Below are 13568 nucleotides of genomic sequence, written 5' to 3' on the forward strand. Positions count from 1 at the left end.
CAGCCCAGCGATAGATATTTAAAACACAACCACATTCGGACGAGAAAATTTTGCTTCTGCCAAGTGAACGTAGCGGGTATTTCAAGACGCGTGTTAAATTCATGGCTGTTTCATTCGTAAACATTACTTAAGTGACGTAAAATTATCAGCGAGCAAAACAGTTTTTATTTCAACGCAAGGAAACAAAACCGAAACTAGCGCAACTGTTTTGCCCAGTTGTGCAGATACAAAATGATCCAAAGCCGAAGCCGTCAACAGCATGACGCCATGTTGAACTTGTGCTGCATCACGCGCGAGTACGTTGTCGTTGAGTGGTTCTGAAATCACTGGGCGACTGCAACCAAGCGTTGTGGCAAGTTACGGTGGGAGCTTCTGTCCGTGCTGTGTGAATGCGACGAGGGGACTGCCGCCAGCAGCAGCGTATCGCCGATAAGCGCCCGAAGTGCTGCGGTTTGCACTGCATCTTTCATTGTGATATGGGAGATCGCAACGGACAGAGACGACCAGATGCATACGAACGACTACCAGCGGCGAGTGACCTGTGCCATAATTCTCTTAACGTCTCAGGTAAGCATATCAGCTTTTGTTCCGAGTTTACAAACGGTGCGTACTCGGCCCTTCCGGTACGGCTACATTTTGCGCCATGTTTCTCTTGGCAGTTCACAGACGTTTCTTAGGCATGCGTGCGCGTATGTATGCGGAAATACTACTGGCAGACGGAAGCCTCAGGATAAACACCGTTCTTAACGACTCTAGTGACGAGTGGCCTGTCGCATCGAAAAATCCGTAGAATATCAAGTACTGCGTAACTTGAAGTGTACATACAATACTAGCACCAGTGTGACTTTCGCGTGGCGAAGACAGGTAATCGAAAGGGCAGCTTGTGCATTCTGAAGATTTACTAGCGCTTTAGGTATATTGCCGCGAATAATAAAAGCGCTACAACGCTGTATGGCAGTGTAAGGCGATGTGGCAGCACAGATATTTTAAGAGCGGTTAAGCGGCTGCATGCACAAGCGAACAGACACGGCGCTTTCAAAGCGCTGAAAGAGAACAAACTTTTTGTGCATTTGGCTGTAAGTAGAAAACACATTAGCTCACAATCTAAGCCTATATATAATGTATTATTTTTACGTAATCTTTATTTTCACGGTTGTAAAAATTTAAAAGCATGAATATGCTGCAACATTTATATAGTAAATCCTACTACGCTTACAAAACCTGGCTGTGTTATGTGGTAAAATTGTACTATTGCTACTGGATTTTTTATATTGAGTCCGGTGGTTTATGAAAAAAAAAAGGTCCTTTTATGTGTAGTTTTATGTTAGTGTGTATATTTGCTCAGCAGAAATGAGTTGATTGCAAAGTTGTACCTTCCAGTGAGCTGCATATGAACCCAAGTTTATCCTGTCTTGGCTATTGTAATGTGCATACAGCAATTTTAAGTATATATAGCTGTAGTTGGCTTAGTCGCTGCAACATATTTTGTAAAAGTAGAAGGCCATTTATTATTTAGCTGCTTCCATGCAGAAATACCTTTTTTCTTGTAGCAAGAAACGCTGACAGTATTGAATGAAATGAAGTGTGTTGTATTTTTCTACTAACTTAAAGGAAATTTCGTCTGCCGTGTATCGGAGATTAGTTGACCTTCTTGTACTAAACAATGCATTATGTCCTCGGCTACTGCTGTTGTCCTGTATATTTTTATAATTTTGAAATGTATTTTATTTTAGGTATTCAAGAAATGGCAACAGCCAGAAGTCACCATCTTACCAGCACGTTATGGGTGAGACAAATCGTAGCAGGCACTTTTGCATATCTCATTAGCATATGATGCTATTTGTTGTAATTTTTGTGTCCACTTTCCTGTCTTTATGCATTTTACTATTATTGTGCAAAGGGTAACAGTTTTACATTGAGACAGAGTAATCACCCAAAGGGGGGACATGGCTGGAGGAGACAACACACACAAGCCTCCTTTGTCCGTATCTTTATGTTGCACAGTTACTCTGTCGTTTATCTACCAACAAGCCCAAGTTCCTCATCAGCTACATTTACTAATGATCCGTTATTACAGTTTCATTGACATAACATTGAAAGTACAGAGGTACACAGGAGGACAAGAGACTTGAACTGATGAAGAGCCGTAGAACAAGGACCGCTGGAGCCAATATTTCGACAAAGAGAAGGAGATTTTTCTTCTCAAAACGTTGGCTCCAATGAATTTTCTTGTTCTATCACTATTTACGGTTGAAAGAAAGCATTATTCCTCTTGCTGAAGTATTATGCATTATGGCATAAAAATTAGCAGGGTGAAATATGAGGAATGTCAAAATTCTTGTATATTCCAGCGCTAAAGCGAAAGCCAGGAAAACAAGATGTAGAGAACCACATTGTTATTTTTCACTGCCCAGTTTAGCCAGCTTTATTCCGAGCTTGCCTTTTGTTGCATTAACGACCACTGGAATTCGTTAATTGAATTAGCTTGGTGATTTACTTATATTAAGAGATTTTGAACTTGTATTAATGCAGCTTAACATAATGCATGTAAAAATAATTTACAATGACATATTTAGGTGGCAGGCTTGCAGTTGTCTAGCAGATCACTTGATGGTATGAGCTCAGGTTTCAACCGAGCTTCCATGCACAAACCGGTTACACATTTTTTGTTTCATTGTTTGGATTTTCATAAACATAAGTACCGTTTCTTTTTTGTTGGGCTTCTAGTTGTGTCGTAGGGCCTAACTGTTTACCTTTATTTGTATTGGTAGCCATGTTACACAGACAGCTCAGTTTTATTGTAAATCATGTCATGGTAGGACTAAGAACATTTGTGCAAATTTGTTGCAGGTACACTCTGGCGGCTCCTACCCCTGTGTCCTCCCACCACCCTGTCCTGACTACGTCCACGAGGTAGTTGGGAGCCTTTGGCGGCTTCTGCCACTGCATCCTGCTGCCACCATGTCCCGACTATGTCCACTAGGGAGTTGGCAGCCTTAGTGATGATGCCAGCAGGCTGACAGCGGACAGAAAGATTCAGGTAAATACCTGTAATTAAGTGACGTCTTTTTGAGTGAAATGGCTTGTCACTCAGCAATGAAAGACGTAACTTCGAAGTAGTTTACACTCCCTGCTATCTGTGCAGGGATGCTCAAGTCCATGCATTTTGTCTTAGCCGCCAAGAGGCTATGTGTATTAGACGAAATGCGATGTAAATTTTCAAACTGCAAGAGACCACTTGCACAATTTTTTTTTGCTTAACACAAAAACTACTTTGATAAAGCTTTACCAATTTAAAAAGAATACAATGTACGCTCATACATGGTATTTGGCATAAATTTACTAGGGCTGCCTCAATGGTAAGCAGGCCGATAAACGTGCACCAAAACTGTCTTCTTTTCCAAGTTCATCCTCCTCTCTGCACTGCTGCATAATGTATCTTTCTGATACCATTCTTGCACACAGCACAAGTCCTAAACACATGGATTGCATAAATTTGCAGCTTTTGCTGTAGGTCACTTTTGTGAAAATAAAGTTAAAAAGCCATTTTGTCCATTTTTAATCAGCCATAATAAACTGAGCAGTGGCTAATAAGCAGTCAAGTTTTTGGTTTAAGGCCTCTCTTCGTTGTTAAAAATTTGGCCCTCTTAATGAAATAACCAAATTTCTGGCTGCCATTTTATGATGCATACTTTGGTGCATTACACGAAATTTGACATAATGTTTATGGCAGTAAAATTTTTTTTTCTTCCAGTATTGTGTGAAATTGAGATTTTTTCTATAATGAAAGGCCCTCAGTTTTCAAGAAGAAATTCCAAGTGGTTGTGTGCCAGGTTGGAACAGCTGGCATGGAATAGCCTACTTACACAAATAGGGAGGGTCATGTACACTTGACTTTATGTTAAGATACTATTATTGATCCACAAAAGACAAATTGAAGGATTCCATCCTATAAGCAGCTCTTCACATTCATTTCCACTTTTGCACATTTATATACCTTGAGTCTGGTGACTTGTGTCTGTTTTCATCATCTGCTATGTGCAGATGGTAAACTTCAGATTTGCCCTATGGTACAGAATATTTTGGTGCTAATATATGAAACTGTGTTTTTCAGGTTGCCTCGAAATTTTACCCAAGCCATGCCGCACACTCGGGCCAGGCCTCTTGCGAACGACGTATAACCAGGCTCAACACATCAGGGTCGAGGGAGTCCGGAGATCAAGGCAACCTGCTGTGCAACCAGCGTGCAACCTTTGGTGACCCCTCTACATGTGCTACCTATTTCACAGCTGTGCCTCACCTACCATCTATCCAAACAGCATCACCGGCTGTGATCACTTATCGAACCGTGGATGAATGTTGGGGTGGAGTGATTTGAACAGACATTCTATTTGTCTCTTCAAATTCTTTGTAAATATTTCTGTTATAATTCATATGTGTCTTTAGTATCTAGTTTTTAATAGTTCCTTTCTCTTAGAATTCTCACCATCAGCCCCTGCTATTCTAATGTATACCTGCCTTTAAGCCCCGTTTCTCGTAGTTCTTTCGTACTTGTGGATGTAATTGATAGGTTATTAATTCTTGTTGTACGGAAGGCTAAAATACGAACTTACGGCATTTTTTCTTCCTTTGATAATCTACAGCACTGCAATGTGTTCAAAAAATGTAACATAACACGGGCTCTGGTGCAGGATAAATTTAAGAGCAATATAGAGTACTTATTTCAAGCACCCATTATTTTTTAAAAACTCAAGGATATAGGAGCACAAGAAAGAAACTATTGAACTAGAGAAACATTGGTTCCCCTCAAAAGTCTGGTAATAATGTGACTTCTTTCACTGCAAAGATACTGGTACTCGCATACAAGGTTTGAGACATGAAAGCTATGATACCCTTGGCATTTCTCAGTGCTTATTTGCCACACTGACGAATGTCAAAGGCAGCATAGGTTTCATGCACACATTGGTTGTATTACACCTTTTGAGTATTGCATTTCTCAAACACACGAGTTTGCAGCAGTGCTTTAAATAGCAGATGTATTTCGTAATTTTCAGAATTTGTTAGTGCAAGAGTAACGCTACAGATCATGTAAAAATTTTACAGACTATATGTCCATGGATGCATGTTTCTTCTGATGACGTAGCAGTGCCATGTGGTCGGGGGATGAATGTCTATTTCAGATTTAAATATTGGCTTCCAGGCCTGGGTTAGTCTCCTACACTGAGTATTCTAGGTCAAAGCCCAGTTACTAGAGGAAAGTGAATAAAACTAGGAATTATAAACATCAAAAGATCTTGTTCGGGACACTAATGTAACAATCAGCAAGGTTCTTTGTGCATTCATTTCCAGATTTGCGAGATTATATTTTGACTGGTTTCATTAATGCGAGAACAAATATTTGTTTATTCTCATGCTAGAGTTGGCTGCCCCCATTCGCATACAACCCCTTTACAGGCTAAAAATTAAGTGTATTAATAGGCTGTTTTTCGGTTTTGCGCCCTCAGTGTTAAGGGATGCAAACGGTGACATACAACAGAATGCAGAAAAATGTCTAAGGAATGCAAGCAGGGCATGGGACTTTTTAGACAGATGCATGTGTGTGCTATTTATAAAACTCCCTATGGTATGCCTCAAGGAGTTTTGTAACCCTTTGGTAGAAACACTGACACCCACTTATTAAGGGGAAATGCTCCTCGAAACAACTTTTTTAATTTGTACTAGAAATTTGAATGTACTGCTATTCATAGGCAGTTTTATGTAGATTTGAATTGTCATTGGTTTTTGTGTAGCTGGTGTTTAGTTATGTCCTACATAGTGGCAATATATTTTTATGGGCACTTGTGTGTAAAAGTTTCGCAAATGGTTTCATGCTGTATCTTATTTAGCTAGGTGTATACCGCAAAGTGGCGATACCTATCCAAACAGCTTGTACAATTACTGGAATTATGCAAAAAATATTAGGCCACTTTAAATAATTTTTAGATTGCAATTTCAATTAGATACTGGTATTCTGCTTATCTTGAAGAGTATGTATGCCAAATTTAATTTGTATGGGACAATTATAAAGCACGAGGTTATTCTCATGCTATTGTGAGAAAAAATTATTGAAGTATTCTCAATAATTTTAGTAGCAGGCCTGCCTGCCTGCCTACTAATCTTGCATACTTCTAGTAACTTTACGTGCTGTTTGAATAGATATCGGCACCTGGCAGTCTACAGGGAGCTGAGTTAGCTGCAGCACACTGCTTTTTTGTGAAAATTTAATACACAAGAAAGTGCCCGCAAATATCACTATGTATTTTGCCGTTGTATAGGACATAACTCACGAAGCAGCTAAACAAAAACTAATGGAATATATGAAATCTGCATGAAGACCTCTACGATTGGCTCTCTTTTGAAACCTCTAGTACAAATAATAAAAATATTTCGAGTAATATTCAATCAGCAAAACGTTCCCCTTGCTACAGTGACCTACAACATAGCGACGCAAAGCTTAAGGCAAGTCCTCTTGTCGAAGCGAATATGGGCTGTCTTCCCGAGGGCTTCTGTTAAAGACGGTGAATTTTCCTGCATTTACCAGAAGTGCAATACTAAAATGTTTGTGAATGTGCGATTGGTATTGGCACACTAACAGAAAAAAAGACAGTTCTGTGAAATGTAGACTTGAGACGTGACTTTGTTGGACATTTAAATTTTGACTCCATATATTTGTGTTTTGTACTGAGTGTTTCACCGGTGACTGCCACTAATTATTGAACATAACTGCTTCATTGCAGTGCGACAATTTTCACTAACATAAATTTTAGCTGTGGCAGGCATTAGAATTACAGTACTCAATAACGTCTACTTTGTAAGAACTCAGATTAGCACCAGTTCTGAGATACATATACCCAAAAAGTAATGATCAAATAGATTTCTTTTCCACACAGAATTGCCCTACAAGGATTACAGAAGGCTTTTTGGCAAAGTAATATCCGAAAGAGCAAAGCATGTTCCACCAAGTATGGTGACAAATATTTCAGAGCTGCCAGTCTGAGGACTCCTACAAACTAACAATACCTTCAGCACTGACTAGCTTCAATAATGGGATGTCAGTGTTTTGCTAAAATTAATGAAACTTCAATTATTGTGATCTTGTTTAAGAAGACATATGTAATTAACATGCAGTTCTAATCTCTGTCACTTTTGTAAATATTTCCCAATTATTTTTTCAGGCTACAATTTTTGGTTATAATGGTATTCATTGCAGAAAAAGCTAGTACATGGCATTTAATAAAAAAGGTACTGGTCATTGTAGATTTTCTGTCTTCAGCATTTGTTCTGTTCCACAGCTGTTTCTTGAAATCTGAAATGATGTACCCATCACTTTGTTAGCGATCAACAGGGAAATCTGTCAGTATGTTTTGTTTAAAATGGAGCTGATCAACCCAATAGTTAGGCTATTTGCTAATTATAAATTACAATGATAATAGTACAGGACCATAAGAACAGACTGATGCTGAATAACAGCTGTGCCCAGCTACATCCACGAAGCTTTGCCACACACTGTGCATGTGTTCAGAAGAGCCAAATGCCCCAGAGAGAAAGCAACAGTAACTAATTGTTCGTCATCTTGTACAAGCAGATTATGCGCTAGATGTAAATCATGCTCAGTAAATACATAAGTCAGTCATGTGAGGTGTCTCACTTTTGGTTGCAAGTTGGAACTTATTGCAATCTTGGTTGTTTTTATTTTGTTTCCTTTGTGAGCATGACTGACTTAGTTTCCTTGGCACATATTATCAAAACTGTTTCTTCATCACTGGGAACCACAAAATTTCAATTACACATAAAATTTCCAGTTACTGATATGGTAGACTTCGAAGTTAATTCCCTTATCTACCAAGTAGTTTTATCATTCATTGAAACATATCCATGCAATACACAATGGGACCCCAAATTATAAATATCTGTTCTTGCTTTCTACCCTGCTCTACAACATTATGAAGATACAAAGCAAAACTATAAGTTTACAATTGTCCCCCATAACCTGAGTTTCGCTTAGAATTTGAAAAACAAAATTGACATTCTGCTATAGTGTGAGAGTTGCTTTGGGCACCAAGTGAACTGCGTAGCACCTGTGCTAGAGTACACAACAAAGCAGAAAATCGCACCAGATTGCAATGGCAGTGGTAAGTTAAGAACAGAAAGTTAAGAACAGATGTTTTATTTCACGCACCATTAATGTGGCTTATCATCTGCTCCTGTTTTGTGGGAACGCATACATTGGGAAGACAATTTTTTGCACCAATCTTACCTTAGTGGGACACTTGAGAAAGGTAGAAATTAAGAACAGGTATTCACACTTTGTTGCCCACAGTGTATTTATTATCTGAATGTGTTTCACTCTACAAAAGACTACTGTGGTAGATAATCATAAAGACCAAGACAAAAGAATTAAAAGAAGTATGTGTCGGTCATCCTTCCATGATCTCCCGTGTTTATAGAAACACTTCTTTCTGCATATGTGCGAAAGTGTAGGGAAGCATTACATAACTCAGTCATGCTTTCCAAGTTAAAAATCGGAATAAGGACGATCACAAGAACATTGTATGAGTGATTTGTAAATGTGGCATCTAATGGAACTTATTTACGTATGTGCTGAGGGTACATTGCAGCCAGTGCATAATCTGTCTGCTCTTACAGGATAGCTTGTGATGAGTAAAAGAAGCCTTCCTCACATTTTCCTTTGTTTCTTTTGGACCTCGGTGCACCATGTGTATTGTTACAGCTGCATGCATGCAGCTGGGTATAGTTTGTGTTCTGCTAACTCCCTTGTCCTCATTATTCATGTGCTATCTTTGCCGTAACAAAATACAGCTACCTGTGCTACATATTTTGTCAGCGTGTTTGCATTATGGCAAGTTTTGTATTAGTGGTTATTGCAATCTGCGAAATTGTCTGTCAGCTATTATACTTCGTCTTGAAAAGTATGTTTGTCAACATAAATAAACAATTAGTATAAATTTTGCTCTATTTATTTTTGTAATATTATCTGTTGTGAAGCTTTTATACACTGTTGCATGTTGTATGACAATAAAATTGATGCACAACTTTTTAATGTGGTATTTTTCAGATCAATTTTCAACTGACGCTAACACGCACAAGTTGTGGGGGAAAAGTGCCAACAAGAGTACCATAAGGTAAGACAGCTGTTCTTACTGTTAAATTGGATTATCAATTGCCAACCAGTTGTTTTCAGCAAGCATAGTATAACGCATAGATTATGTAATCTAAGTTGGAATATTGTTTTTATTGCACTTGATTATCTGGGTCTCCTTTGTACATAAGTGCGGCCTTCTTTATTTGTTATGTGTAGCTTACTTGCTTAAAATGTTAAATCGTAAGTTCTAAATAAAAACACGTCTCGAAGAACAGTGAAATAGGTTTAACTTATAAATGTTTTGACATTAGAGACCTGTGCAGTGCTGAATTGAACTTCTACATGAGTTACATAATATTTTGGGGTCTCATTATGGTTCTGAGTTGCATTGCAGTGTCATGCATATGCACCTGCAGGCTACATATTGGATGTTTATTTAAGACTGTTTTGCTTGGTTGGCTATTGATTCCAGTTTAATGGTAATGAGAACTGTCTTGCTTTCATGGTGATTCTGTGCTGACTAATACATTTGAATTTTCCAGAAGACAACAAAGGGTGATGAAATGTTAACATTTTGTTGCTAACCTGCCACGTCCTTTTTGGCAAGTTTGCTATGGGTTCTTTCTTATATGTTGTCTTTTCACAGTATCCATCTTGAGAACTAGCCATAGTCATGTGTAATTACAGCAAAAGTTGGTGACACATTTTGAAAAGCGGCTCGACACTGCCATCCGAGAGTCAAACGACTTACATGGATTAGTTATTTTACTCCATTTACAAGAGTCCTGCACCACGCGCTAAGGGTAACTTGACACACACTGCTGGAGTCATCAGACTCGTCAAGAAGAGTTGACCGAATCCTTCAGCAGTGGTCATGTCACCCTTTTATCTTGAGTCGTTCGACTCATTTAGAATTGTTAACGGACTCCCTCAGCACTAGTCTTGTAACCCTTTTGAGAGGGTATAGGCGACTATTACAACAGAGTGTGCATGACTGTTGTGTGCGGAGTCACGCAAACACCTTGTATTGAGCACGGATAGTCTCGGGACTCTCTGCCGAAAGAGAGTTCGGGTGTCTCCCACAAAGTGTGTCGTATACGTGGCGAATCCAGACTCTCCGAAAAGAGTAAGAGGTACTCTTTTTTTTCTTAGTGTGTACCCTTATATACGTATGAGTAAATTTAACGAAATTTAATTATAGAACGGATCACATTCACGTCATTAGTCAGTTAAATCAGTAATCTGCGGAGTACAACCAACCTATATACGTGGCTTTCGTAGATTAGGAAAATGCATTTGATTCAGTAGAGATACCAGTAGGCATTGCGTAATCAAGGAGTGCAGGAGCCATACGTGAATACCTTGTAAAATATCTACGAAGATTTCGCAGCTACCTTGGTTCTCCTCAAGAAAACCAGAAGATTACTTGTCGAGAAAGTGGTCAGGCTGGGAGACACAATCTCTCCTATGTCATTCACTGTATGATTAGAAGTATTCAAGCTATTTGACTACGAAGGCTTGGGAGCAAGAATCAACGGCGAATATCTCCGCAACTTTCGGTTTGGAGATCACATTGTCCTGTTCAGCAACACTGGAGATGAATGGCGACAAACAATTGAGGACCCTAATCGAGAAAGTGCCAGAGTGGGGTTTAAGATTAAGAAGCAGAAGACAAGGGTAATATGAAGTACTGTAGCCTGGCAAGGAAACAAAAATTCATTATAGCCAGTCAGCCTCTAGAGCGTGTATAGGAGTATGTTTGTCTATGTCAACTACTCCTAGGGGACCCTGATCATGAGAAGGAAATTTACCGAAGATTAAAAATGCGTTAGAGTGCATACGGCAGGCATTACCAAATCCTGACTGTAAGTTTACGACAGTTGTCGAAAAGAAAGGTGTACCGCCATTGCATTCTGCCGATGCTGACATAGGGGCAGAACGTTGGAGATTAACAAAGAAGCTCCATAAGAACCGCGCCAAGACCGATGGAACGAAAACTGTTAGGCGTGACGTTAAAAGACAGGAAGAGAGCCGTGTTTATCAGGCAGTAAACGGGCATAGCCAATATTCTAAATGACTTTAAGAGGAAAAATAGAGCTGGGCCGGCCATGTAGTGCGTAGGGCAGATAACAGGTGGACAATTAGAGTTACGCAATGGGTGCCAAGGGAAGGGAAGCGCAGTCGAGGACGGCAGAAAATTAGGTGGGGTGATGAAATTAGTAAACTTGCAGGGGAATGTTGCAATCAGCTGGTCCAAGACAGGGGCAATTGGAGATCGCTGGGAGAGGCCTTCGCCCGCAGTGGACATGAGGGTAGGATGATGATGACACTTAACGAATATCTGTAGATCTCACTTTTTCTTCTGAGACGCTGCCGGAGAATATATATATTCAAGAAACGTGACGTGGTGGCTCAGTGACTGCTGCTGAGCATGAGGTCGTGGGCTCGACTCCCGTCCACGGTGACCGCATCCGGATGGGATGATTATCCATTAACCACAGTAATACTCCGGAATTGATTGTTGAGGCCCCACTGTGTTGGACTCTGAATTGCGTTGCTGAAGCGGATCAATGATCATTTTGCCGAATTTACAGCTATGAGGACCAAAGCGTCATTTGGCACAAGCCTGAACGCGAGAAACTGGATACCATATCCTGGTACTCCGGAAAGAAAGCTTTGGAGTTGATGAAAAAGACTCCATCCTGGTTCAACGATGGGATTTCAGATTTTACCGGGAATTCGCTCCTGCTAACCAAGTGTAACCTCGCGAGAAATATATATGCTCTGCGTTGCCGTAATTCATCACAAATCTCCGTCAAACCTGTGTGTTTACGCTGTGCGCCTTCGTTGCTTCAGGCTATTAAGAAAAGTATTTCCGCGGGAAACCGCTCAACTGTTGATTAGTTTAACTGCGAGAGCAACTGTCGTGAGCGTGAGTTTCCTCCGGTTCAGGATTTTCAATGCTGAACAATGGGGAACGCTGTTTAAATAAGAACGCTTTTATTCGAGAAGCCCGTACGAATTTTTTTCTTACCTTCTTCTGCATCCAAGTAAACACGAATTTCTTTCTTACAAGAATATTTCTTCATGTAGCGGATTTGAGCAAAGCTCGTTTGGTCAGTTTCACTTGTCTCGCTTACTTTTGCTTTTGGTTACGCTCAAGGAAGAAGTAATGCAAAAAAAAACGTAGACGGTAAAGAAAGAACACTTGCACAAAGAGCACTAACACGACAGCACTCAAAACCATTTTCAAGATCTCATTAGGTCTTTTTTCCTCGAAAGAAACCCAAGGCGCTTTGGCACGGGCAAGCGTAACCTCACCGCAGAACGACAATAAACGGAACGGGTGACACGTTTTGACCTTGTAATGCTCAACGTATCATATATGTTACAGAGGGAGGGGGGAGGGACACCGGACACGTGTCTACAGCCTCTTAACAAATTTTGACTACTTCATTGCGCTGAGTTGGATAGACCCGAACTTTCCGCAATCGTGCTCCAAATGCGGTCAGGCGTGCTGCTCCTTCGACCACATGCTCTGGCTGTGCCCGTATAACGCGGGCTCCGACTTTCATAACAAGTCCAAGTGGGACGCCTTGCTGAAGAGCTCGGATTTCCCAAGCCAACTACAGGCCGTCCAGAGGGCCCGCGACGTCGCGGAGAGTCACCATCGTCCTGTCCCGTCGTGGGCGGAGCCACCAACTTGATCGGGGAGCCTTCGGTTCCCCCCAATCAAGTTCCTCAGGACACTAATAAAGTTCTTGTCACTGTCACTTCATTGTGCTACTGTCTTCTCATACCTCAAAATTTTGATTTAACGACGACAAAATTAACGCATAGGCTATATTAGTGTTTCCTATATGTTGAAGCGGGAGTTGTGCTCCAATTTTGAATAGTTCAGCAAACCAAGTACTCTGAAAACATTTAATATGTTAATTAGGTTCTAACTGCGACACCGTTTCATTGTTTGTTTGATTTTTACGAACGGTATTCCGCTCGATCAACGTGTAATAAATTTCATAATTTTCCTGGATGTGAAGCTGTGCTTAAACCACACGCAACCTTTAAAAATTGTTGAAGGTGCTCGCTAAGGCGCCCCGTATATAACGTCCCCGACAACAAGCCCTAAGTCAACGTTGCAGCAGGTCAGTATCAGAATCGATCAAACCCAGCTGCGCCGATCCGCAATGATCTCCCCTTCATGTGTTTCTACGTGTCACCTTTTCAGATCGTTCGGATGTGACGGGGGAAGAAAAAAAAAGCTTTCTCCCCCCCCCTCCCCTCTCTACATTTCGCACTTACAAAAACGACGACCTTTCATGTTGCGCGCACGAGAATTATTTACGCGCACGCGTTTGCTAAACGACGTACAAATCGCGACGCGTTGTCGCAGAACGCGTTCTCGCGGTCGCAGAGTGGCGCGGTT

General features: G+C 40.6%; 1 long non-coding RNA gene across 1 annotated transcript; it reads left to right on the plus strand.

Annotated features, from left to right (window-relative positions):
• Positions 1-370: 370 nt before the first annotated feature.
• LOC139054811 (uncharacterized) lies at positions 371-9096 on the plus strand. The gene is made up of 4 exons (XR_011511523.1): positions 371-567; positions 1734-1786; positions 2851-3040; positions 4115-9096. It is a non-coding gene; the product is annotated as an uncharacterized lncRNA (long non-coding RNA).
• The last annotated feature ends 4472 nt before the right edge of the window (positions 9097-13568 follow it).

This window comes from Dermacentor albipictus, chromosome 1 (assembly GCF_038994185.2).
Source record: "Dermacentor albipictus isolate Rhodes 1998 colony chromosome 1, USDA_Dalb.pri_finalv2, whole genome shotgun sequence".
NCBI lineage: Eukaryota > Metazoa > Arthropoda > Arachnida > Ixodida > Ixodidae > Dermacentor > Dermacentor albipictus.